This window comes from Scyliorhinus torazame, chromosome 3 (genome assembly GCF_047496885.1).
Source record: "Scyliorhinus torazame isolate Kashiwa2021f chromosome 3, sScyTor2.1, whole genome shotgun sequence".
NCBI classification, from domain to species: domain Eukaryota; kingdom Metazoa; phylum Chordata; class Chondrichthyes; order Carcharhiniformes; family Scyliorhinidae; genus Scyliorhinus; species Scyliorhinus torazame.
Window position 1 is genome coordinate 181,932,419 of NC_092709.1, and position 27,096 is coordinate 181,959,514.

The 27,096-nt window shown below is 47.4% G+C and overlaps 1 protein-coding gene across 4 annotated transcripts in view; it reads right to left on the reverse strand.

Moving 5' to 3' along the window:
- The window catches only part of arap2 (ArfGAP with RhoGAP domain, ankyrin repeat and PH domain 2), a 604,005-nt gene extending 585,553 nt beyond the window's left edge, over nucleotides 1-18,452 (reverse strand). For all 4 annotated transcript variants that reach the window (XM_072496549.1, XM_072496548.1, XM_072496547.1 and 1 more), the window contains exon 1: nucleotides 18,213-18,452. The gene's annotated coding sequence lies outside the window, so the exon portion shown is untranslated. The remainder of the gene's footprint in view (nucleotides 1-18,212) is intronic.
- Nucleotides 18,453-27,096: the final 8,644 nt, after the last annotated feature.

Here is a 27,096-nt window from a genome sequence, read left to right on the forward strand (position 1 = left end):
CAGCCAAAATGTTGGAGCAGTTGATGGGGGAGGAGGCCTTTGACCAGCCACTGGAGGTCAACTGAGCGCACAGGGCGCTGATGAGGCCGCAAGCGGGTGAGCCGCCAAGGGCAATGGTGGTGTGGTTGCACCGCTTTCTGGATAAGACAAGATCCTCCGATGGCCGTGGCAGACGAAGACATGCACCTGGGAACAGAATGAGCTTGGGTGTTCCAGGACTTGGGAGCAGAAATGGCAAAGAGGGGGGCCGGGTTTAACCGGGTCAAGGCTGCCCTTTTTAAAAAGGGGATGTACGTGGCCCGCCTCCGTGTGACTTTCCAGAAGCAGGGGTACTTATTTGGCACACCAGAGAGGCGATGGAGTTCATGGTGGAACAATGGACTGGGAGGAGAGCGAGGACATTGAACATGAGGAGCTTGTGCGTGTGTTTGTTTGTTTGTTTTCAGAAATGGTTTTGCTTTTGAAATGTTTCCTGTATTTTGATGGCGGCGGTTTTGGAGGGCAGGCTGTTGATGGGGGAACATCGAGGATGAGTGCACCTTTTGCAGCTCATTAGGAGAATGTGGATGGGGGGAAAATTGGGGGGGGGGGGGGGGGTGTCGGGAGGTTGGAGGCCTTGGGCGGGGGCCACCATGCTAGCTGGGTGGACTAGTTAATGGCAATGCAATGGAGGGTTGTCAGGAGATAGGCATGGGGGGGGGGGGGGGTTGATGGTTTGTTTAAGATTAGGTGGTGGGAGGGTTGCTGACAAGCATGTGGTTGATGTAGCGTGGTTGGAAAAGGACCGATGTCGGTGGACATCTGATGGTGGGCCTGGAGGGTCGCGTGATAAGAGCCGGGGGCTGGCTCAAAAAGGGGTATGACCAATCAACAGGGGAGCGGGGCAGTGAGCCCCCAACCAGACTAGTCACATGGAACATTAGGGGAACTGAATGGGTCAGTCAACTGGTCACATGTGTTCGAGCACCCGAGAAGTCTGAATGCGGACATGGCCTTCCTGCAGGAGATGCACTTTAGCCATAGATGGTTGAGAAAAGGATGGGTAGGACAAGTGTTCCATTCGGGACTGGATATGGAAATCAGTGGTGTGGTAGTGCTGGTGAATAAGCGGGTGGTGTTTGAGGTGTGGAATATTGTGGCAGACTCGGGGGCGGGGGTTCGTGATGGTATGTGGGAAGCTGGAGCGGTTGCCAGTGGCTCTGGTAAACATTTATGCCCCAAACTGGGATGATGTAGATTTTTTGAGCCGGGGAAGATTCCGGACATCAGTTGATCAGGGGGATGGGGGGGATTTTAATATGGTTATTGAGCCGAGCTTGGACCGGTCGAACCCAAGGAAGATGTTGCAGTCCCAGATTGACTTTTTTGGGCTCGATAAGGCTTTGCTGGTGGGGTGGTTGATTCGGAATATTCGGCAATCATGGTCTCTTGGGGAGGGGTGCTTAGCGCCCACAGTGGACGTTGGATGTGAGGCTATTGGCGGATGAGGTGGTGTGCAAGCGGGTGAGGGCTGCCATTTGGGAGTCTGTGGAGCTAAATGTTACGGGGGAGGTCACGGCCGCCACGCTGTGGGAGGCCTCAAGGCGGTGGTTAAAGGGAATTTATTTCAATTTGGATGCATAGGGAGAAGGCGGAGTGAGCAGAGATGGCAAGGCTCGTAGATGAGATCCTGAAGGTGCAAAAAAGCTGACAAGTGTGAAAATGTAGATGGTCAATGCAGGATTGAGGGTAACGTACCTAAATGTACGCAGTATACGGAACAAGGTAAATGAGCTTGTTGCACACATTGAAATTGGCAGGTACGATGTTGTGGCCATCACAGAGGCATGGCTGCAAGGGGATCAGGGCTGGGATCTAATTATCCAAGGATATGTGTCCTAACGAAAGGACAGGCAAATGGGCAAAGGGGTCGGTGTTGCATTGTGAGTAAGGAATGAAGTTAAATTGATAGAAAGGAGCGATATAGGATCAGAAAGCATAGAATCTCTGTGGGTAGAGTTGAGGAATCGCAAAGGTAAAAGGCCCTGATGGGAGTAATGTACAGGCCCACTAACAGTAGTCAGGATGTGGGGAGGAAAATAAACCAGGAGATAGAAAAGGCATGTAAAAATGGCAATAACACAATAATCATAGGGGACTTCAATATGCAGGTGGATTTGGAAAATCAGCTTGGTAGTGGATTCCAAGAAAAGGAATTTGTGGAATGTCTAAGAGATGTTTTTTTGGAGCAGCTGGTGACAGAGCCTACTAGGGAACAGGCAATTCTGGATTTGGTGATGTGCAATGAGGCAGACTGCATTAGGGAACTTAAGGTGAAGGAATCCTGAGGAAGCAGTGACCACAATATGATAGAATTTACCCTGCTGTTTGAGAGGGAGAAGCTGCAATCGGATGTAACGGTATTACAATGAAATAAGGGTAACTACAAAGACATGAGGGAGGAGCTGGCCAGAGTTGATTGGAGAAGGAGCCTAGCAGGGAAGACAGTGGAACAACAAAGGCAGGCAATTTGGGGAGTTATTCGGATGGCACAACAGGAATTCATCCCAAGGAGGAGGAAACATGCTAAGGGGAGGACAAGGCATCCATGGCTGACGAGGGAAGTCAAGGACAGCATAAAAGCTAAAGAAAAAGCATACAAAGTGGCGAGAATTAGTGGGAAACCAGAGGATTGGGAAGCTTTTAAAAGTGTGCAGAGGACAACTAAAAAAGCAAAAAAGGGGAGATTGAGTGCAAGCTAGCTAGTAATGTAAAAGAAGTTAGGGAGAGTTTTTTGCAGTATATATAAGATAAGAGAGGCGCACTGGAAATGTGTACTGGAAAAGTAATAACAGGAAACAAATTTGTCACGGTGAAAGACACCAGTGGGATGCCAGAGCTCCAGGAGAACCAGGGGGCAGAGGTGAGTGCAGTGACCATTACTAAAGAGAAGGTTCTGGGGAAACTGAAAGGCGTGAAGGTGGATAAATCACCTGGACCGGATGGACTACAGTCCATGATTCTAAAAGAGATAGCTGAGAGAGACTGTGGAGGCATTGGTGATGATCTTTCAGGAATCACTGGAGGCAGGAAGGGCCCCAGAGAACTGGAAAGTGGCTAATGTAACACCCCTGTTTAAGAAGGGAAGGAAGCAGAAGACAGGAAATTATAGGCCGATTAGTCTGACTTCGGTCATTGTTAAGATTTTAGAGTCCATTATTAAAGATGAGATTGCGGAGTACTTGGAAGTGCATGATAAAATAGGGCTGAGTCAGCACGGCTTCGTCAAGGGGAGGTCATGTCTGACAAATCTGTTAAAGTTCTTTGAGGAGGTAACAAGGAAGTTAGACAAAGGGGAACCAGTGGACGCGATTTATTTAGATTTCCAGAAGGCCTTTGACAAGGTGCCGCATAGGAGACTGTTAAAGAAGTTAAGAGCCCATGGTGTTAAGGGTAAGATCCTGGCATGGAGGGTTGGCTGACTGGCAGAAGGCTGAGAGTGGGGATAAAAGGGTCTTTTTCAGGTTTTCAGGATGGCATCGGGTGACTAGTGGTGTGCCTCAGGGGTCTGTGTTGGGACCACAACTTTTCACAATATACATTAATCATCTGGAGGAAGGAACTGAAGGCAATGTTGCTAAGTTTGCAGATAATACAAACATCTGTAGATGGGCAGGTACTCTTGAGGAAGCAGGCAAGCTGCAAAACGACTTGGACATGCTAGGACAGTGGGCAAAGAAGTGGCAGATGGAATACAATGCGGAAGAGGTTATGCACTTTGGAGGGAGAAATGGAGGCAGAGACTATTTTCTAAATGGGAAGATGCTTCGAAAATCAGAAGCACAAAGGGACTTGGGAGTCCTTGTTCACGATTCTCTTAAGGTTAACATACAGGTTCAGTCGGCATTAAGGAAGGCAAATGCAATGTTAGCATTCATGTCAAGAGGGCTAGAATACAAGACCAGGGATGAACCTCTGAGGCTATATAAGGCTCTGGTCAGACCCCATTTGGAGTATTTTGAGCAGCTTTGGGCCCCATATCTAAGGTAGGATGTGTTGGCCTTGGAAAGGGTCCAAAGGAGGTTCACAAGAATGATCCCTGGAATGAAGAGCTTGTCGTATGAGGAACGGTTGAGGACTCTGGGTCTATACTCATTGGAGCTTAGAAAGATGAGGGGGTGATCTTATTGAAACATACAGGATACTGCGTGGCCTGGATAGAGTGGATGTGGAGAGGATGTTTCCACTTGTAGGAAAAACTAGAAGCTGTGGAGGCCAAATCACTGAGTGTCTTTAAGACAGAGATAGATAGGTTCTTGATCAATAAGGGGATCAGGGGTTATGGGGAGAAGGCAGGAGAGTGGGGATGAGAAAATATCAGCCATGATTGAATGGCGGAGCAGACTCGATGGGCCAGGTGGCCTAAGTCGGCTCCTAGGTCTTATGGGTGGACAGAGGTATTCGGAGACCTGGAGACAGAGCTGTTGAAGGAGAACAGAAGCTCCAGATGGAGTTTGGGTTAGTGTCCACAGGGAAGGTGGTGGGGCAGTTAGAGAGGGCCAATAAATGATTACGGTAAGAGGGCGAGTAGAATGCTGGCCCTCAGTGCTTTATTCACACTGGCCATCTGCAACATCCAGAGGGGCAATCTGGTTGCTGTGCTACTTGATCTTGTCCTCACCAATCTACCTGTGCAGATGCATCTGTCTATGATAATATTGGGAGGAGCACCTGCCCACCATCTAGGACGCACATGTCAGGAGTACTCTCCACTTGTCTGGATGAGTGCAGCTCCAATGAAACTCAGCTCAACACCCTTCAGAACAAAGTAACCCACTTGACTGTCACCCCCATCCACCACCATCAACATTCATTCCCTTTACCACTGTTGCACAGTGGCAACTGTGTGTTGGATTTACAAGGTGCACTGCAGCTACTCACCAAGATTCATTCAACATTACCTTCCAAACCTGCAACCTCTACCACTTGAAAGGACAAGGGCAACAAGTGCGTGGAAACATCACCACCTGTAAATTCCCCTCCAGACTACACACAATCCTGGCTTGGAAATATATCACCTTCCATCCCTGCCACTGGATAAAAACCCTGAAACTTTCTTACTAACAGCACTGTGTGTGTACCTACATGGGCTGCAGCGATTTAAGAAGGTAACTCACCACCACCTTTTCAAGGGAAACTAGGCATGAGCAATAAATACTAGCCCAGCCAACAATGCCAACATCTGGTGACCAAGTTTTAAAAAGATGGTATTTAAGGATTCACATTAAATATACATTATATTGAGGAATAAAAGCACCCTGGAAAAATTATATCAAGGGTGAACTTTCTGGGATTAAAGCATTAGCCAATGTTGAGATGCTCAGTAAATTGGGCCGAGAATGAAAGTTGCTCTTATCGAAACTTTAAAGGGTATGACACAGAAAGTTTGTTTCCCCTCGCTCGACAGTCCAGAACTAGGGGGCGTGGTGTCAAAATAAGGGGTTGGCCGTTAAGGACTGAGGAAATATATCTTCACTCAGAAGGTTGAGTGTTTTGGGGAATTCTCTAATCCCAGTGTTATGCATACTCCATTATTGATAATATTGAAGGCCAAGATATATGAGCAAGTGGAGTTGAGGTTGACATCAATCGGTCTGGTTGATTGGCAATACAGGTTTGAGGGGTCATTTAGCAAATTCCTACTCCTATTTCTTAAATTGCATTTCTCTCCCGTTCCATTCACCGGTTCCTCACCACAATTCTCCTTCAACATAAATAAGCAATATCAATACACTTTAAAATGTTTTGTAGATTAAAATCAATGTTTCAGTGCATTTGTATATCTTAAATAAACTGAAGTCCTCTTGATTTTGCTGCAACAATGAAGTATGGACTTCAATAACGTTATTCTGAAGAAGGCAGCTTTACCTTTTTAATCTCAGGCAAGTCCTCTTTCATGAATTCAATAGTGTGCCTGCAATTACAATAGTTTTACCAGAATATAACCGAATATAACAGCTGTTTAACTTTACCATTAATGAACATAAGAACATAAGAACTAGGATCAGGAGTAGGCCATCTGGCCACTCGAGCCTGCTCCGCCATTCAATGAGATCGTGTCTGATCTTTTGTGGACTCAGCTCCACTTTCCGGCCTGACCACCATAACCCTTAATCCCTTTATTCTTCAAAAAACTATCCATCGTTCTCTTAAAAACATTTAATGAAGGAGCCTCTGCTGCTTCACTGGGCAAGGAATTCCATAGATTCACAACACTTTGGGTGAAGTATTTCCTCCTAAACTCAGTCCTAAATCAACTTCCCCTTATTTTGAGGCTTTGCCCCCTTGTTCTGCTTTCACCCGCCAGTGTAAACAACCTGCCCGCATTTATCCTATCTATACCCTCCATAATTTTATATGTTTCAATAAGATCTCCCTCATCCTTCTAAATTCCAACGAGTACAGTCCCAGTCTACTCAACCTCTCCTCGTAATCCAACCCCTTCAGCTCTGGGATTAACCTAGTGAATCTCCTCTGCACACCCTCCAGTGCAAATACGTCCTTTCTCAGGTAAGGAGACCAAAACTGAACACAATACTCCAGGTGTGGCCTCACTAACACCTGATAGAATTGCAGCATAACCTCCCTAGTCTTAAACTCCATCCCTCGAGCTATGAAGGACAAAATTAAATTTTGCCTTCTTAATCACCTGTTGCACCTGCAAACCAACTTTTTGCAACTCATGCACTAGCACACCCAGGTCTCTCTGCACAGCAGCATGTTTTAATATTTTATCATTTAAATAATAATCCCTTTTGCTGTTATTCCTACTAAAATGGATGACCTCACATTTGTCAACATTGTATTCCATCTGCCAGACCCTAGCCCATTCACTTAGCCTATCCAAATCCCTCTGCAGACTTCCAGTATTCTGTGCACTTTTTGCTTTACCACTTATCTTAGTGTCGTCTGCAAACTTGGACACATTGCCCTTGGTCCCCAACTCCAAATCATCAATGTAAATAGTGAACAATTGTGGACACAACACTGATCGCTGAGGGACACCAGAGAAACACCCATTAATCCCCACTCTTTGCTTTCTATTAATTAACCAATCCTCTATCCATGCTATTACTTTACCCTTAATGCCATCCATCTTTATTTTATGCAGCAACCTTTTGTGTGGCACCTTGTCAAAGGCTTTCTGTAAATCCAGATATACCACATCCATTGGCTCCCCGTTATCTACCGCACCGATAATGTCCTCAAACAATTCCACTCAATTAGTTAGGCACGACCTGCCGTTTATGAACCCATGCTGCGCATGCCCAATGGGACAATTTCCATCCAGATGCCTCGCTATTTCTTCTTTAATGATAATTCCAGCATCTTCCCCACTACCGAAGTTAAGCTAACTGGCCTATAATTATCCGTTTTCTGCCTACCTCCTTTTTTTTTTAAACAGTGGTGTCACATTTGCTAATTTCCAATCTGCCGGGACCACCCCAGAGTCTAGTGAATTTGGGGAAATTATCACTAGTGCATTTGCAATTTCCCTAGCCATCTCTTTTAACACTCTGGGATGCATTCCATTAGGGCCAGGAGACTTGTCTACCTTTAGCCCCATTAGCTTGCCCATCACTACCTCCTTAGTGATAACAATCATCTCAAGGTCCTCACCCGTCATTGCCTCATTTCCATCAGTCACTGGCATGTTATTTGTGTCTTCCACTGTGAAGACTGACCTAAAAAACCTGTTCAGTTCCTCAGCCATTTCCTCATCTCCCATTAGAGGATGAGAAGGGAGATTTAATAAAGGACCAATATTTACCTAAGCCACTCTTTTTTGTTTTATATATTTGTAGAAACTTTTACTATCTTTTTATATTCTGAGCAAGTTTACTCTCATAATCTATCTTACTCTTCTTTATAGCTTTTTAGTAGCTTTCTGTTGCCCCTAAAGATTTCCCACTCCTCTAGTCTCCCACTAATCTTTGCCACTTTGTATTCTTTTTCCTTCAAATTGATAATCTCCCTTATTTCCTTAGATATCCACGGTCGATTTTCCCTCTTTTGACTGTCCTTCCATTTTGTTGGTATAAACCTTTGCTGAGCACTGTGAAAAATTGCTTGGAAGGTTCTCCACTGTTCCTCAACTGCTTCATCATAAAGTCTTTGCTCCCAGTCTACCTCCGCTAGCTCCTCTCTCATCCCATTATAATCCCCTTTGTTTAAGCACAAAACACCAGTGTTTGATTTTACCTTCTCACCCTCCATCTGTATTTTAAATTCCACCATATTGTGATCGCTCCTTCCGAGAGGATCCCTAACTATGAGATAATTAATGAATTCTGTCTCATTACACAGGACCAGATCTAGGACCGCTAGGCTCCATTACATACTGTTCTAGGAAACTATCGCGGATACATTCTCTAAACTCCTCCTCAAGGCTGCCTTGACCGACCTGGTTAAACCAATCGACATGTGGATTAAAATCCCCCATGATAACTGCTGTACCATTTCTACATGCATCCGTTATTTCTTTGTTTACTGCCTGCCCCACCATAATATTACTATTTGGTGGCCTATAGACTACTCCTATCTGTGAGTTTTTCACCTTACCATTCCTGATTTCCACTCAAATGGATTCAACCTTATCCTCCATAGCACCAATGTCATCCCTTACTATTGCCCGGATGTCATCCTTAAATAAGTTACACCACCTCCCTTACCATCCACTCTGTCCTTCCAAATAGTTTGATACCCTTGGATATTTAACTCCCAGTCATGACCATCCTTTAACCATGTTTCAGTAATGGCCACTAAATCATAGTCATTCACAATGATTTGCGCTATCAACTAATTTACCTTATTCCGAATACTACGAGCATTCAGATAAAGTACACTTATGTTGGCTATTATACCTCTGTTTTGAATCTTAACACCTTGATCAGTAACCTCTCCCAAGTTATTTTTCCTCTTAACTTTTCTCCTAATTTTCCTTGTTACATCTTCATGTAACAACCTGCCGCGTCGCTTTCCATTTCTGTTTTTACTTCCCGTTTTATTCCTTTTCGTATTACTGGGCCAATTCACTGAGCTCCCCTCAGTCACTGTACCTTGTCCTGTCGCCCTTTTTGATTTTTGACTATGGCTTCTCTGCCTTAAACTTTCCTTCCGACTTCCTGCATCGGTTCCCAGCCCCCTGCCACATTAGTTTAAACACTCCCCAACCGCTCTAGCAAATAGCCCCCTCGGACATCAGTTCCAGTCCTGCCCAGGTGTCACCCATCAAATTTGTACAGGTCCCACCTCCACCAGAACCAGTCCCAATGCCCCAGGAATATGAAACGCTCCCCCTGACACCATCCCTTCAGCCACGTATTCATCCTACATATCCTGTCATTTCTAATCTGACTAGCACGTAGCACCAGTAGTAACCCTGAGATCACTACCTTCGAGGTCCGATTTCTTAACTTCCTTCCTAGCTCCCTGTATTCTGCTTTTAGGACCTCACCCCTTTTTTTTTACCTATGTCGTTTGTAACGATGTGTAGCACGACCACTGGCTGTTCCCCCTCCAGAATGTCCTGTACCCGCTCCGAGACATCTTGACTCTAGCTCCAGGGAGGCAACACGCCATCCTGGAGACTCGTTTGCAGGCACAGAAATACCCGTCGATTCCCCTTACAATTGAATCCACTATAACTATTGCACTGTCACACTTATCACCCCTGTTGTGATAAGTGTTGTAACCTCTCCTATTTCCCCAATTTCAATCGCGCAACCAATACCATTGGCTAGACAAAGCAGATGTGCTTCATTTAGTTGACACCAGGAATAGTTGTAATGTGGCCTGAAGGCTATCTGTGGCCCTTATGCTGATCCACATTCAACTTTGCCTCATAGTGGGTGGGTGCTGATTGCTGGAGATACTATTGGAGCCAATTTGATAAAGAGACAGGCAGCATTGGAAGAAGGAAAATATACGGCGGTGCTGCAGAATAGGTGCACGAGACTGGCCCTCCAGCAAGTCACTGCTCAGGATTTTGCTCCTCGATTGAAGAAAATTGAATACACCCTTGTATCAACCCGCTGAGAATGCGGGAGGAAGGAACAGGAAGCAGTCTGATTTTGCCAAAACAGTCACCAGCACACATTGTTGTGTTGAATCAAAACAATCATGAGTTGAGAAAACAGTTCAGGTAAGCGCAAATTACAGTTGGCTATTGGGGTTGCTCAATCATCATTATGAAAAGAAAACTTAAGATTGCACTTCATCACATTCTCAGGCACATCACAAAAACAGAGTTTCTCAGAGGAAGTGACTTACGGTCAGAGCAGGAGCACCTTGAGCTTGCTATTTTCTACCACATCCTTATCTCTTTCACAGCATCTTCATCGCTACTTTTACATAACCTCACCAAGCATAGAAGTCATCTTTAGAGGAATTTTTTTTATTTTTTATTTTTTTATAAACTCTCCCTTAATCCCTTGATCATTTACTTAAACTCAGAATGTCCTCGACTTTGGCAAAATATCAGTGCCAACACCTCAACCACATTGACCTATTTAACTGCATGTTCACCACACATTGCTTTCAATGCTCACATTCCCACTCGGGTACGTTGGGGGTAATTGGTACTGGCTGGCAAGCCAAAGGTCATAACTTCAAGCTTAAATTAAATAAATTTAGTAAATTGCAGGCTACCACCAGAAAACAAAATAATCAGAAACACTGCCAGATTGTCATGGAAAATTTAACTAGTTCAAAAATGTCCATCACAAAGGGAAGGTGCTGCCCCGACTTGGCCTGAGCTCTACCAACCACATTCCATGGCTGACGTTAATGCTTTAAAAAAAACCTCAAGTCAGATGGGCAACAAATGCTGCCCTGCTATCAACTCCCACGTCCCTAACAAAAGTAACTCACCATCTCCCAGCCAGCCATTCATTCATCACTGAGGTGAAGTCACACGGGATCAGGGGTGAACTGGCAAGGTGGATACAGAACTGGCTAGGCCATAGAAGGCAGAGGGTAGCAATGGAGGGATGCTTTTCTAATTGGAGGGCTGTGACCAGTGGTGTTCCACAGGGATCAGTGCTGGGACCTTTGCTCTTTGTAGTATATATAAATGATTTGGAGGAAAATGTAACTGGTCTGATTAGTAAGTTTGCAGACGACACAAAGGTTGGTGGAATTGCGGATAGCGATGAGGACTGTCTGAGGATACAGCAGGATTTAGATTGTCTGGAGACTTGGGCGGAGAGATGGCAGATGGAGTTTAACCTGGACAAATGTGAGGTAATGCATTTTGGAAGGGCTAATGCAGGTAGGGAATATACAGTGAATGGTAGAACCCTCAGGAGTATTGAAAGTCAAAGAGATCTAGGAGTACAGGTCCACAGATCACTGAAAGGGGCTACACAGGTGGAGAAGGTAGGCAAGAAGGCATACGGCATGCTTGCCTTCATTGGCCGGGGCATTGAGTATAAGAATTGGCAAGTCATGTTGCAGCTGTATAGAACCTTAGTTAGGCCACACTTGGAGTATAGTGTTCAATTCTGGTCGCCACACTACCAGAAGGATGTGGAGGCTTTAGAGAGGGTGCAGAAGAGATTTACCAGAATGTTGCCTGGTATGGAGGGCATAAGCTATGAGGAGCGATTGAATAAACTCGGTTTGTTCTCACTGGAACGAAGGAGGTTGAGGGGCGACCTGATAGAGGTATACAAAATTATGAGGGGCATAGACAGAGTGGATAGTCAGAGGCTTTTCCCCAGGGTAGAGGGGTCAATTACTAGGGGGCATAGGTTTAAGGTGAGAGGGGCAAAGTTTAGAGTAGATGTACGAGGCAAGTTTTTTACGCAGAGGGTAGTGGGTGCCTGGAACTCACTACCGGAGGAGGTAGTGGAGGCAGGGACGATAGGGACATTTAAGGGGCATCTTGACAAATATATGAATAGGATGGGAATAGAAGGATACGGACCCAGGAAGTGTAGAAGATTGTAGTTTAGTCGGGCAGTATGGTCGGCACGGGCTTGGAGGGCCGAAGGGCCTGTTCCTGTGCTGTACATTTCTTTGTTCTTTGTTCTTTGTTCTTTGTCCCCATCGTGGCCCAGTCCTTCCCGTAAGTCTGAGGGCTGCATACCTGACATACAACTGAGTTCTTAATTGAGAGAACAAGTTGAACTACCTGGGAATCACTACCTTGGTCTCACTGATCTCAACCAAATCTTTCTGTTGCCTACTTCCTAGATGATCAAGGAATTATATATCCTGGAAAATGTGCATATAAATGGCATTTGCTTTGGTGGTGGTGGTGGTGGGTGGTGGTTGGTGGTTGGGTGGGGGGGGGGGGGAAGAGAGAGTCTTCAGGTGGCTTTTATACTGTCATCTAAACTACAATAGTTGAACAATGCTTCCTGATGCATGCAAATTATAGGCCTAAAAGGGAGACATGCTGTTGAAGCTTTCCATCTTGTACTCATCAGGGCAGATACGGAAGAATACCAAATCTCAGAAGGGAAGACTAATTTATGCTGCACAAGATGGTGAGTCGTGATTGGTTGGACTCTAATTCATAGAGGTGTTACCATGGAGAATGCTGCAGGGAACAGTGAACTACCAGGATTTTGTTTGACTTCAAACCAGGGAGGTCAATCCTAACTGGTTTAGGCATGGGAAGCCTTTTCTCAGCAATACTTGTTTCTGTACTACCAAGTGACTTTAATCAATGTTAGGTCAGTGCCTTTTGTATCCTGATATCGGCAAACAAATACGGTCACTTTAATTGCTGGAGAAGGACACAAATGTGCTTTGAAAATATATTTTCAATGGTTGGCCTTGGCTCCTAGCATTGTATCTGCTAAATAACCTGTCTCCATTTTTTTTATCATTCGTTCATGGAATGTGGGCGTTGCTGACTGGGCCAGCATTTATTGTTCATCCCTGAGGGCATTTAAGAGTCAACCACATTGCTGTGGATTTGCAGTCACATGTGGGCCAGACCGGGTAAGAATAGATTTTTCAGCGAACCAGATGGATTTCATGACGATTGACATTAGATTTTTTATCGAATTCAAATTTCACTATCTGTAGTGGGATTCAAACCCGGGTCCACAGAGCATTACCCTGGGTCTCTAGATTAGTAGTCCAGCGACAATACCACTATAATAATGTATTGTTGTCACAAGTAGGCTTACATTAACACTGCAATGAAGTTACTGTGAAAATCCCCTGGTCACCACACTCCGGCGCCTGTTCAGGTACAAAGAGTGAGGATTCAGAATGTCCAAATTGCCTAACAAGCACGTCTTTCAGAACTTGTGGGGCGAAAACGGAGCACCTGGAGGAAACCCACGCAGACATGAGAACATGCAGACTCCGCATGACAGTGGCCCAAGTGGGAATTGAATCGGGGGCCCTGGCACTGTGAAGCAACATGCTAACCACTGTGCTAACATGCTGCCCATCACTATGCTACCCTGCTGCCCAACTACGCCACTGCAACCTTTGTTGTTCCGTACAAACTAATTATACCTCTCCCACCTGTATTTGCAAGTGGAAATACAGTACAGATTCTCTCATAACCATGTCAACTGAATGCAAGACACTTTGAAACTATACATTCACATTACTGGAACCTAGGAGTTCATACATATTTCAACTGACATCACATCACACAATGCGAACAATGTCAGAAAAAAAAGGAGATAGAAATAATAAATACCAAAAGGTCATCCAGCCAGAGCACTGCTGAGAAGGGGGAGCTATGCCACAGGTAAACCTGACTGAAGAACCTGGTTTCAGTGCTGTAGCTCTGTTCAACACATCAGTCACATATCAACCAAAAGTACATGGAACACTCTAAACAATAATTAGTAGACCTCCAGCCTTTTCATTTTCTCTTGAATATGAGCCAAAGTAAATGAAATTAGGTGAAATCAACTGTGAGCATACTTTCTCAGGTTAAGAAAATAAAACAGATCTCTGCTTTCAAATGAATTTGGGTTTAATCAGCAAAACAAATTTTGAAAGATTAAATGTCAATAAATGGCAAACACCCATAACTGGCTTCACAAAGTATAATGCTAACAAGTATTAACTAATTAATTGCACCCGCCCAAGTCTCTTCTTCCACTGCACAACACAGGATGCTAAAGCTGCAGTCTATGTCAATGCTGTCCAGTGTTTTTGTATTAAGACCAGACAGTGGATGTCTCTGACCATTTCCCTCTTTCATTTCTCCTTTTCCTTAGCCTACTCTCTTCGACGTTCTGCTTTCCACCTATTCCCCTTGCACCAAGCTCCCTTACTACTGTCTGAGCTGAAAAGTACTTCAAGTACTCGTACAAGTTGACAAATTTAACTAGACTAACTTTAAAACTCCGTGGACATTTTGAAAGCACTTTGAAAAACATGTTTCCCAACTGGAGAGTGCCAACAGTGATCTCACAGACGAGTAGCAATAATAGTGATGCAGAGTTGGCATTATTGACATTTTGAAGTTGAGCCAGTAAGGTCTGATAAACCATCAGCGACTGAAGTTGTGATACATCAAGGGAGAGAATGAAGACTGATATAGTCCCATTGTTTCACAGAGCTTCAGGCTGGATGGTCGCTCCTACAAGTGAATGGGAAAATCACTGGAGAGAAATCAGTCAGAAGTAGAGAAAGACTGCTTGAACTCCCAAGTGTATGGAGCAGTTTAGGGTCCAAATGCCAGCTGTCTACCGCAAATAAGAATGTTGGCGACTATGACAATTATGGAGACAGAAATCTTGGAATAACTTAGCAAAAGGTGGCACGCCATGATATGGCAGTGTGATTTTTCCAGATAAGTGAGCCGTAACTTGTACTTAAATGACACTGACAAATGTGTGGCATCTCTATCACACCGCTGACATGTTGTTCATTCCTTCCATCTTTCATCAGTTCAAACTGAAGCATAAAAATTGTAGATGGTGGTTTTTATTTTGCAACCTAGGAAATGTTAGTAATTTCTCAAGAAAGTAGTGTAGTTTTAGCCAAAAGGATGATGCCCCTGCCTAAAAACAAATAGTGAATCTCAGTTTTAAAAATGTAAACTGACACAGAATCTATAGTCGTTTAAAGGAGGACATTCCATATTTCTACTACCTATGTGCGAAAATTCCAGCCTGGCACATTCACAGCACAATTGCCAGCAGGCAGTGCCAGCTGGGCACCTTGACAGTGCCAGGCTGACACCCAGGGGGCACTGCCCAGGATGCCAGGCTGTCACCAGCAGTGCCTGGTGTCACCCCGCCCAGAGGCAAGCACCTGGGGACCTTCCGATCCCCTGAGAGACCCCCACGAGTGTCATTTCATCTGGTCCCTGTTTGTGGAGGCCAGTACTGAACGGAGTCTCCAAGGCAAAGGGGGTTAGATCCCAATGCCTCTGGTACCTCAGGGAATTGCATATTAGAGTGAGACTAGCTTGAAAATTTGCAAATGTACTTCAATCAATTTAGTATACTGTATTTGCTGCTGGCAATGTGGTCTCCTCTGCACTGGAGAGATCAAACAAAGGCAGGTGACCATTTTGTGGAACACCTTCTCTCAGGCCATGATCCTGAACTTTTCATCACTTGTCATTTCAATTCTCCACCTTGCTCCCACTCTGACCTCGACCTGTTACACTGTTCCAATGAAGCCTAATGCAAGTTTGAGGAACAGCGGCCTCATCTTTTGACTTGGCTTCCTGGACTCAAGAGGGGTTCACCAATTCTGGATCATATAGTTGGCCTCCAATTTATATCATGAGTGTTTCTTTTGTTGGTTCAGTATTTTTGTTTCTTTCTTTAGTCCTTCACTTTACGTACTGCGGCAACTCACCTCAGGTTCCATCAACAGCACCTGCCAAACCCATGACCGCTACAACCTAGGACAAGGGCAGCAGCAGATGCATGGCAGCACCACCACCTCCAGGTTCCCTCGAAGTCACACACCACCCTGACTTGAACTATATCACTGTTCCTTCACTGTCATTGGGTCAAAATCCTGAAACATTCTCCCCAACAGTGCTAGCCACTGTACCGCTCCTGTGATGGGCTAATGTCTGATCAAACAAGGCTGCCACAAATGACAATGGATCTTGAGTGGATCCTCCTGGCTTAACCAGGGCATCCTATGTATTCCCACTAAAGAGGTTAAGTCTGAATAGGACAAGGTAACTCAGTCTGTGGCCGTACCCCTCTGGCTCTGCTGCTAGCCGTCTTTTCCCTCAGTTTATTTAACCCCTGAATTGCCAAATTTCTGGATTCAAGTTCCTCATATCTCCCTATCATGATAGTAGTTAAAATATAGAATCACAGAATGATACAGTGCAGGAAGCCATCCATCACACTAGACCTGAACAGCCTCTTTGGGATAGTTATCAAGTTAATTCCACTCTCCTGTTCTTTCCCTGTACTCGTCATTTTTCCCCTTCATATACTGGTCCAATTCTCTTTTGAATAGTGTAATGGATCTGTTTCCACCATTGCATTCCAGATCACAATAACTCAGTGGTAATAAAGTGTTTCCTAATTTTGCAACTGTATCCAATCACATTAGATGTGTGTTGGTTACCCCGCCTTCGGTCACTGGAAAGTTCTCGTTATTTACTCCATTAAAACTAATCACCATCTTTACACATCTCAATTAAATCTCCCCTTAACCTTCTCTGACCTTAGGAGAACAATCACAGCTTCTTCTCCAGTATTTCCTAACACCATTCTAGTAAATCTCGTCTGCATCCTTTCCGAGATCTGGACATTTGTCTCAAAGTGCAGTACCCAAATTGAACAGCAATACCCCAGATGAGGCATAGCTGGAGCTTTATAAAGGTTTAGCATAACTTCCCCACTTTCATACTCCATTCCTCTATTAATAAAGTCAAGGATCCCGTGTTTTCTTTACAATCATCTCAACTTGCATGTGCGTATTATGTGTGTATACACAAACACACAAACAAAACTTGCTCCTGTGGACAAAAAATAGTGGGGAAAATCGATTTATTTTCTAAAGTTATCCAGAAATGAGTTACAGATGTGTTGGAACTGTGACACACATTGCTTTATGCTTTCTATGCAAAGAAGCATTTCTCACAGAAACATTGAATGGGGTCTACAGCTGTAATGTGTTCGCCAGCTGTTGCTTTATACAGAATGGGGTACATCAACCCCTGAAGCCGACAGTTTACTTTCAAGTTAGAAATGTAATATTTGGAAGACTGATTCTTTGAAAGGAGATGGTTTCATTTCAACTTCTGCTTTCAAAGTCACCAAAATCCAGAATCGTTTCAAATATCTCAGCATCAAGTTCCCCTTGGAATATTAAAACAATTGACATCTGCAGCAGTACAAGCTCAACAAGCTCACACAGATACGCATTGACAAAGCCAGTTTAGGTTCAGCAATAGTGTGCAACAGTTCAGATTACTCATGAGATTGGCCACAGTAATCAGTGTGTGCCACTTGCTCCATTTAAACAAATACACTATTTTAAAAGCTAATGTGGTTAAAAGGGGCATTATCACACACTCTTGGAACCATCTCATTTCAAAGAGTATCCACAGTAAGGATCTGCCTCCTTGATTTACTCAGCTTCTGGGTGCACAGACAATACATTGCTTTGCCTGTCTTGTCCACAGGTGATCCTCTGACCTGCTGAGTACTCCCAACATCGCTGGCTTTCTAATCCAATTCCCAGTACCTGCTATGTTTTACTTTTAACTTGAGAAATTTGTGGGCGAGTTTGGTTCTTGGTATTCACTGGTCATTATGGTAAATATGTACTTGAGCAGATGGGCTGATACAAATAACTTAAATTTGGCACAGTAAACTTGATCAATTCGTAATGATATTACCGCACAACTCATCTTTACAACCACATCTTGGAAGGAAATGTAAGTGGGTGTAGTGGCTCTTTAAAGCTCCTGTTATCTATATTATTTTGATATATACGTTCAGGAAGCTAAAATGGTATCTAGCTCGTTAATTACTCACACTACAAAATAAGAATTAATTGTGAAATATATATCAGACACTTCCGGACACCTATCATGTCCAACTAATCATAACTATTTTGCAACAGGCTTATAGACACAAACTAATTCATGATACTAATGCATTTGTAAAAGAACCTGAGCTTTGTTGGAAGTTTTGTGAAAATGCACTGTGTGGCCCAGCCGATTACATACGTTTCTTGCACCCTTAGACACAACCTACCTGAGCCAGCACAGTCCTGAAAACCTATGTGCTGGGTGTGTGGCTGTCTCCCTCCGCTTGCACGGTGTTCACTTCTAACACCCTTCGGAACAACACACAAGTTGTTTTATTTCCCCCTCGCGGAAATATACTCGGTATTTCGTTGAGGTTACCAGCTAGCATTTCATTGAATGCAAATGCAGCGCTTAGACTAATTTCTACTCTCACAATCACACCGCCCACCGCCGGTAACCGCACGAAGTCGAGAGAAGCAGGAAGTAGCAAACGTTTGGAGGACCTCCTGGTCACGACTTTAGGTGGCGCTGCCTTACAAGCGCAGGCACCAGTGCAGTGCCTCGAAGAGAGGACTGGAGCGGTGCTCTCAGGCAGTGTTGGTACATTGCGCTTCATCGCCCAACAAGACTGAGGAAAATCCAGGGGTCTGTGTGATCAGAGTAGGTATCCCATATCCAGCGCATTCATTTTAAAAGGTCATCAATCAACTCTGATGCTAGCTCGAATTTGCCATGTCCAGAACAAACTCACTTCCCCTGCTGTTTGCTCGGGTCAGCTGAGGTACCAGTTAGAGTCCTCTACAAATAACCAAGTGTTGGGTTGAGCAGAATTTAGCTCAAATGTAACATCTGGAACTAATTTAGTTCAAATGTAGAACTGAATGATTTACTGACCTGTGAAGAGCAACTGCCCATATGAAACTCAGGATGGTTCAGGGAAGATTTTCTGAAACTATTAAAGCGGTGCAATTACGAAACAAATAAGTCTATGGCACACTGATGGACGTAGATTAATAGATAGACATTGTCTACATCAGAGTTGTCCAATAAGACTTCCATGCTTTTGGCGATTATATTCACCTCATAATACAAAATTTACTCAAAGGATGTGGTGACTTTTGTCACGATCTCCGAGAGGTGGGCAGCACGGTAGCATAGTGGTTAGCACCGTTGCTTCACAGCTCCAGGGTCCCAGGTTCGATTCCCTTCGGTCATTGGCTATGTGGAGTTTGCACGTTCTCTCCGTGTGGGCGTGGGTTTCCTCCGGGTCCTTTGGTTTCCTCCCACAGTCCAAAGATGTGCAGGCTAGGTGGATTGGCCATTCTAAATTGCCATTAGTGTCCAAAAAAAAGGTTAAGTTGGGTTACGGGAATAAAGGGGATAGGATGGAGGCGTGGGGCTTAAGTAGGGTGCTCTTTCCAAAGGCTGGTACAGACACGATGGGCTGAATGGCCTCCTTCTGCACTGTAAATTCTATGAAATCTATGAAAGGTGAACTAAGAGGGACGGGAGTAACAGTCGTCTGTACTGTGATATAGCTCTGTCAAAGAATATGTTTAGTAGAAGCAACTAATCATTACATAGCATCCTGCCGTAGTGTAGAAAATTGTGGTGAATGTATTGCTACTGCAATTCACCACTGTATTGTACTGTATTATGTTGATGCCTCTGTGGGCTCCTGCCCCTCGGGGGTGGTATATAAATCTGCAGCCTGTAGGCGGCACTCAGTACAGAGCAGTCACAGGCAGGCACAGATCGAGCTTATTGAAACCACTGTTCACTTCTACGAATCGTCTCGTGTGCATTGATGGTCGCATCAATTTAATAAGCTAAGATATCGCAATGGAAGCCGCCCTCAAACCTGATCGACTGGAACTCAACCCACAGGCAGCTGAAGCCAAAGGAATCTTCTCACATTGGCTCCGCTGCTTTGAGGCCTACCTCGCCTCCTCGCCCGCCGTCACCGAGGCACACAAGCTGAGTCTCCTCCACGCCCGGGTGAGCCACAGAATCTCTTTACTAATCGAGCGATCCTGAAAAGACATTACGTGAGGCCGGTGAACGAAGTGTTCGCGCGGCATCTCCTCACCACTCGTCATCAATGCCCCAGGGAATCGCTGGAGGAATACCTACCCGATCTGCGGGTACTCGCTCGAAACTGTAACTACAAGGGCGTCACGGCCTCGCAGCACATGGAACTCGCCATCCGGGATACCTATGTGGCTGCTCCGGTCCAGCTATGTCAGACAACGTCTGCTCGAAAAGGGCGCCCTAGACCTAGAAGAAACGGTAAAACTATCCACCTCGTTAGAGGTAACCTTCCAGAGCCTAAATGCTTTCCCCTCTGACCACGCGATTTCCTCGTGGGCGCCAGAGGTGCGGCCATCACCCAACCCAAGGGTGTCCCAGGCCTGTGCCGCGCTGCTGCCCACCCAACCCGGGGGGGCCGTCTTGCTATTCCTGCGGTCAGAACCAGCACCCCAGGCAGCGTTGCCCAGCTCGGAACGCGACCTGCACCGAATGCGGCAAGAAAGCACATTTTGCCAAAGTCTGCTTGGCCCGGCCCAAAGTTTCAAAATCACAGGCCCGACTCATTGGCCCGCAGACCCCGCAGCGTGGCTGCGTGCCTGCCGGTACTGCCCTCTTCTGACGCATCATCCGCCTTGTGCTATCCGTGGGGGCCGCCATCTTTAATTCCGCCCGACATGTAAGACTCATGGGGGCCGCCATCTTGGCCGCCATCTTCAACCCAGCCCGCCATGTGTGACTCATGGGGGCCGCCATCTTCAACGCCACCCGACACGTGCGACCGACGGGAACCGCCATCTTGGAACCACCTCGCTACCCACAGCTCGGCGCTGTCACTCTCGACCAGACATGGTCCAAGCACCTCAAGAACTGCATGATGACTGTCCGGGTCAATGGGCACGAAACGCCCTGTCTGTTTGACTCCGGGAGCACAGAGAGCTTCATCCATCCGGACACGGTAAGGCGCTGTTCCCTCCAGATTTCCCCCACATCCCAAACAATCTCCCTTGCTTCCGGATCACATTCAGTGCACATCCGGGGGTACTGTGTCGCAAACCTCACGATACAGGGCGCCGAGTATGCCAATTTTAAACTCTATGTCCTTTCCCATCTCTGCGCTCCTCTCTTGTTAGGACTGGATTTCCAGTGCAAACTCCGAAGCCTGACCCTGAAGTTTGGCCGACCCGTACCCCCTCTCACCGTACGTAGCCTCGCGACCCTTAAGGCCCCCCCCCTCGCTCTTCGCGAACCTCACCTCCGACTGTAAACCCGTCACCACTAGGAGCAGGCGGTACAGTGCCCAGGACAGGACTTTTATCAAGTCGGAGGTCCAGCGGCTCTTGAGGGAGCGGATCATCGAGGCCAGTAATCATAGAATCATAGAATGTACAGTGCAGAAGGAGGCCATTCGGCCCATCGAGTCTGCACCGGCTCTTGGAAAGAGCACCCTACCCAAGGTCAACACCTCCACCCTATCCCCATAACCCAGTAACCCCACCCAACTCTAAGGGCAATTTTAGACACTAAGGGCAATTTAGCACGGCCAATCCTCCCAACCTGCACATCTTTGGTCTGTGGGAGGAAATCGGGGCACCCGGAGGAAACCCACGCACACACGGGGACAACGTGCAGACTCCGCACAGACGGTGACCCAAGCCGGGAATTGAACCTGGGACGCTGGAGCTGTGAAGCAATTGTGCTAACCACCATGCTACCGTGCTGCCCTAAATAGCCACTGGAGAGCCCAAGTGGTGGTCGGCAGGACCGGGGAAAAGAACCAGATGGTTGTAGACTACAGCCAGACCATAAATCGGTACACGCAACTTGATGCGTACCCCCTTCCCTGGATCGCATGACATGGTAAACCAGATCGCACACTACCCGGTTTTCTCCACGGTAGATCTGAAGTCCGCATACCACCAGCTACCATCTGCCCGGAAGACCGCCACTACACTGCCTTTGAGGCAGACTGCCGCCTCTTCCACTTCCTCAGGGTCCCCTTCGGCATCACCAATGGGGTCTCGGTCTTCCAAAGAATGATGGACCGAATGGTTGACCAGTACGGGCTGCGGGCCACGTTCCCGTACTTGAATAATGTCACCATCTGCGGCCATGATTAGCAGGACCACGACGCTACCCTTCAGCCGTTCCTCCAAACTGCCCAAGCCCTTAATTTCACCTACAACAAGGAGAAATGCGTTTTCCGCACAACCCGACAGCCATCCTCGGCTATGTCGTGGAAGACGGAGTCCTAGGGCCCGACCCCGACCGCATGTGCCTCCTCCTGCAACTCCCCTTCCCCACTGCCCCAAGGCCCTGAAAAGATGCCTGCGGTTTTTCTCATATTATGCCCAGTGGGTCTCCAACTATGCGGACAAAGCCCACCCATTTATCAAAGCCACCATCTTTCCCTTGACGACTGAGGCCTGCCTGGCCTTCAGCCGCATCAAGGCAGACGTTACCAAGCCGTGATGCACGCAGTGGATGAGAGTAGGGCAGGTTGTGGGCCTTGATATAGTGGATAAGCCAGGTGACCCCCTGGTGGCAGAGGTCATCGTGGATAGCCCGTAGTCGGTCATCTTGCACGCTGGCGCATGTGCCGCGGGACAGGGCATCTGGGGGCTCGTTGAGCTTCCCAGGACGATACACTATATCGTAATTATATGTGGCGCATTCGATCCTCCACCTCAAGATCTTATCGTTCTTGATTTTACCCCACTGCGTATTATCGAACATGAAGGCTACCGATCGTTGGCCGCGTGGGGGAGGGTGGCCAATATGGCAGCCCCCGTGAGTCGCACGTGCTGTGAGGGCTGGGAGATGGCTACCCCCACGGATAGCACGAGGCTGATGACGCGTCTACAGGGGGCGGAGTCGGCAGACACGCTGTCACACTGCAGGGTCTGCGGGCCTGTGAGTCTGAGGATAGGGCCTGTGAGTTAGAGTTCTTGGACCTGGCCAGGCAAACTTTGGTGAAATGTCCTTTTCGCCCGCAGCTGCTGAAGTTCGCGTTACGGGCCGGACAGTGCTGCCGGGGGTGTTTGGACTGGCTGCAGAAATAGCCCCCCATGGTGGGCGGGCGGCCGCGCGGCACAGGCCTGGGGTAGTCTTTGGTCGGGGGTCCATGACAGGCCGCATGGTCAGCCGGGAACGTGTTAAGGCTCTGGAACGCTACTTCCAGAGAGGAGGCGAACTTTACCGTCTGATCCAGGTCCAGGGCCCCCTTTTCGAGTAGGTGCTGTCTCACGTAGTTGGACCGGACTCCCGCCACGTAGACGTCTCGGCTGGCGAGTTCCATATGTTGAGTGGTCATATCGGCCTGGTAGTTGCAGCTGCGTGCAAGGGCTTTGAGGTCGCATAGGTAGTCTTCTAGCGATTCCCCGGGGCCCTGGCGGCGAGTGGTGAAGATGTGTCGCGCGTAGACCTCGTTCACGGGCCGTACATAGAGGCGTTCGAGCATCGCGAGAGCGTCTGCATAGGAGGGGGCCTCGTCGAGCTGAACTGAGATTCGATGGCTCACCCGTGCCTGGAGGAGGCTCAGCTTCTGTTTGTCGGTGTCGGAAGGCGTGGAGGAGGCTGCGAGATAGGCCTTGAAGCAGCGGAGCCAGTGCGAAAAAATTTATTTCGCCTCCGCGGCCTGCGTATCGAGTTCCAATGGGTCAGGTTTGAGGGCCGATTCCATAGTTGCGTTGAAGTTGAATAAATTGTTGCGACCACCAATTAATTCGAGACGGGAGTAGAAGTAAACTGTGGCTTTAATCAACTTAGAACAGTGCCTGCCTGCGACTGATCCAATACTGAGAACCACTTACAGGTCCACTGCTCTTTATACATCCTTTCAAGGGGAGGAGCCAAGGGCGGAGCCCATACAGGCCCCAACATGTTCCCCTCTGAATAATGCCATACAATGGCACATAGGAGGAGCCCACAAGGGCAACAGCATAGCACAGATACAAATACAAGGGCAACAGCACAGATACAAACACAATGATGGATCATTGGCATAATACATTCACCACAACAAGATGATCAGAGGATTGGATAGGGTGGACAGTGAGAGCCTTTTTCCTCGGATGGTGATGTCTAGCACGAAGGGACTGTAGCACCGTCAATATGACGCGAGGCAGGTTGAGGTAATGTCAATTGAAGGCTTTAGTAAGCAGAACTTTATCCTCAGCAGCGTGGTTACAGAATGCAACTGCTGAGGGAAAATGGAGGGAAAAACTGGGTTCTTATACTGGCATTTCTGGGTGGAGTCCAGTAGGTGGCAGATCCTATCAGGACCTGGAATCCCTCCACCAATAGCCTGTTGACACGTGGTGTACCGTATTACCCCTAATACATACCACCACATTCACCCCTTGTTGAAAAAAAAACCCGGCGGGATGGTGGTTCGCATGGTGGTAGGGGTTTACAGAGTCGGTACTGTGCCGTAACTTTGAACAAAACACAAAATTATCGCTTCAACTGGGCCAACGGGCCAAACAGGGTCGGCATGATGCCATAACTATAATAAGACACAATAACTGAAACCTGGGCCAACGGGCCAAACAGGGTCGGCATGATGCCATAACTATAACAAGACACAATAACTGAAAACGTTGAGAGTTAAAGTGATTCGATGGGCCGGATGGGCGCCCTGGTCGTTCTGTCTGATCGTCTCGGCCGTGGTGGTGATGTCGCTGGCTCGGGTCCCGTCGACTCTGGGAGCGTAGCGCTGTCCCCTGTGTCCTTACTCCTGGGCGAGTCTGGGAGGAGAACCGAACCCCCCGGGAAGGGGGTGGCTGCGGGATGAACCGGCGGGAGTGAGGAGGTGGTGATTGGCGTTGGTGGAGGGTAGCTCCGGCGGGCGCCAGATCTCGCAGGGAGACCGTGTCCTGTCGCCCATCGGGGTACTCCACATAGGAATATTGCGGGTTGGCGTGAAGGAGATGCACCCGTTCCACCAACGGATCTGACTTGTGCGCCCACACATGTTTCCGGAGCAGAATGGGTCCCAGAGCTGCTAGCCAGGTCGGAAGTGGCGTTCCAGAGGAGGACTTCCTAGGAAAGAGGAGGAGATGCTCGTGAGGCATTTGATTCGTGGTGGTGCACAGCAGGGACCGGATAGAGTGAAGGGCATCCGGGAGGACTTCCTGCCAGCGGGAAATTGGGTCGCTCCTAGACCGGAGGGCCAGCAGGACGGCCTTCCAGACCGTTCCATTCTCCCTTTCTACCTGCCCTTTCCCCCGGGGGTTGTAACTGGTCGTCCTGCTCGAGGCTATGCCCCTGCTGAGCAGGAATTGACGCAGTTCCTCACTCATAAAGGAGGACCCCCTGTCGCTATGGATATAGTCGGTGTGGTGTTGGGTGTTCTAACACACAGAAGAGCCAACACAGTTGCATATGGTACAACACTTGTTTATTTAAACTTGCTATTTACAACTTGGTCTTTGCACTCTGCACGTGGGGGGCTCCCTGCTTGTGGTGTTTCAACAGCTCTTTCATGCTTCCTTCTCCCCAGACCTACTGACCTCCAGGTGTCGTGCTCGTGCTTTTTATGTGGTTGGTGTTCTTGTCTGTGATTGGTTGTGGTGTTGTGTACTCTGATTTGCCTGTTAGTGTGTCCATCATGATGTGTGTGTTTGAATATCATGACATCCCCCCTTTTTACAAAGATATGTGCCTACGTGGTAATAAATATGATCGTGACGTGAGTGCATCTAAGAGTGTGTGTGTGTCGTGTGCAGCATGTGTCTATGACGGAACTATGTACATGGGGCGATGTCGAGTGCGTCACATGAATCCAGTTGTACCATAACATAACAGAAATGCGAACGAGAGAAGAAGAAAAAAAATTTTGAACAGTTGTCCAGTCAGACGACATCTGGAACGATAAACAACAACAGGTTATCATGTAAAATTGTCCAACTTATTAAACATATGAACTGTATTATAAGTCCATTCTAATGGGTTTGCGACGAATTCGGGTTGACCGCCTTAAGGGTGGATCAAGAACCACCGGCTGCTGTGCAGGCATGGCCATGGGTGGCGATGGAAAGGGCGTGATGTGCGGCAGCTCCACAAAGTCATCCTCGGAAGCCTGTTGAGGATCTGGCGTGTTGTGTGGCTGTGAACGTGGAAGTCGGCGAAGGGCGCGCCGATTGCGGCGACGCACGGAACCATCCGGCATGCGAACCAGGAACGAGCGGGGAGCCACTTGTCGGAGGACTTCGGCCGGTGCTGACCAGCCACCATACGGTTGATGGACGCGTACTTTGTCTCCGGAGGACAGGGGGGGCAGGTCCGTCGCTCGTGTGTCGTACCGACCTTTCTGGCGATCACGCTGCAGTTGCATGTCCCGAAGAACCGCCTCATGGTCTGTTGTCGGTGCCAGGACGGAAGGTACCGTCGTCCTGAGGGAGCGACCCATTAGTAGCTGCGCTGGCGAGAGGCCCGTGGATAACGGGGCCGATCGATAGGCCAGCAAGGCAAGGTTAAAGTCCGATCCGGCATCAGCCGCCTTGCACAGGAGCCGCTTTGCGATGTGGACACCCTTTTCAGCCTTCCCGTTCGATTGTGGATGCAGAGGGCTGGATGTCACATGAGTGAAACCATATGCTGCGGCAAAGGACGACCATTCACGGCTGGCAAAACAAGGTCCATTGTCTGACATGACAGTCCTTGGAATGCCATGGCGAGCAAACGTTTCCTTGCAGGCCCCAATGACTGCGGACGACGTCAGATCATGGAGAGGCATGACTTCCGGGTAGTTTGAGAAGTAGTCTATAATAACAATGTAATCTCTGCCGAGCGCGTGAAATAGGTCAACACCCACCTTCGCCCAGGGGGACGTCACCATCTCGTGTGGTAGAAGTGTTTCCGGAGGTTGCGCCGGCTGAAACCTCTGACAGGTTGTGCAGTTGAGCACCATGTTGGCTATGTCTTCATTAATACCCGGCCAATATACCGCCGCCCGGGCCCTTCGTCTGCATTTTTCGACACCCAAGTGGCCTTCGTGTAGTTGACGAAGAATCATCTGGCGCACACTGTGTGGAATGACGATCCTATGCGATTTCATAAGGACCCCGTCTATATTGGTG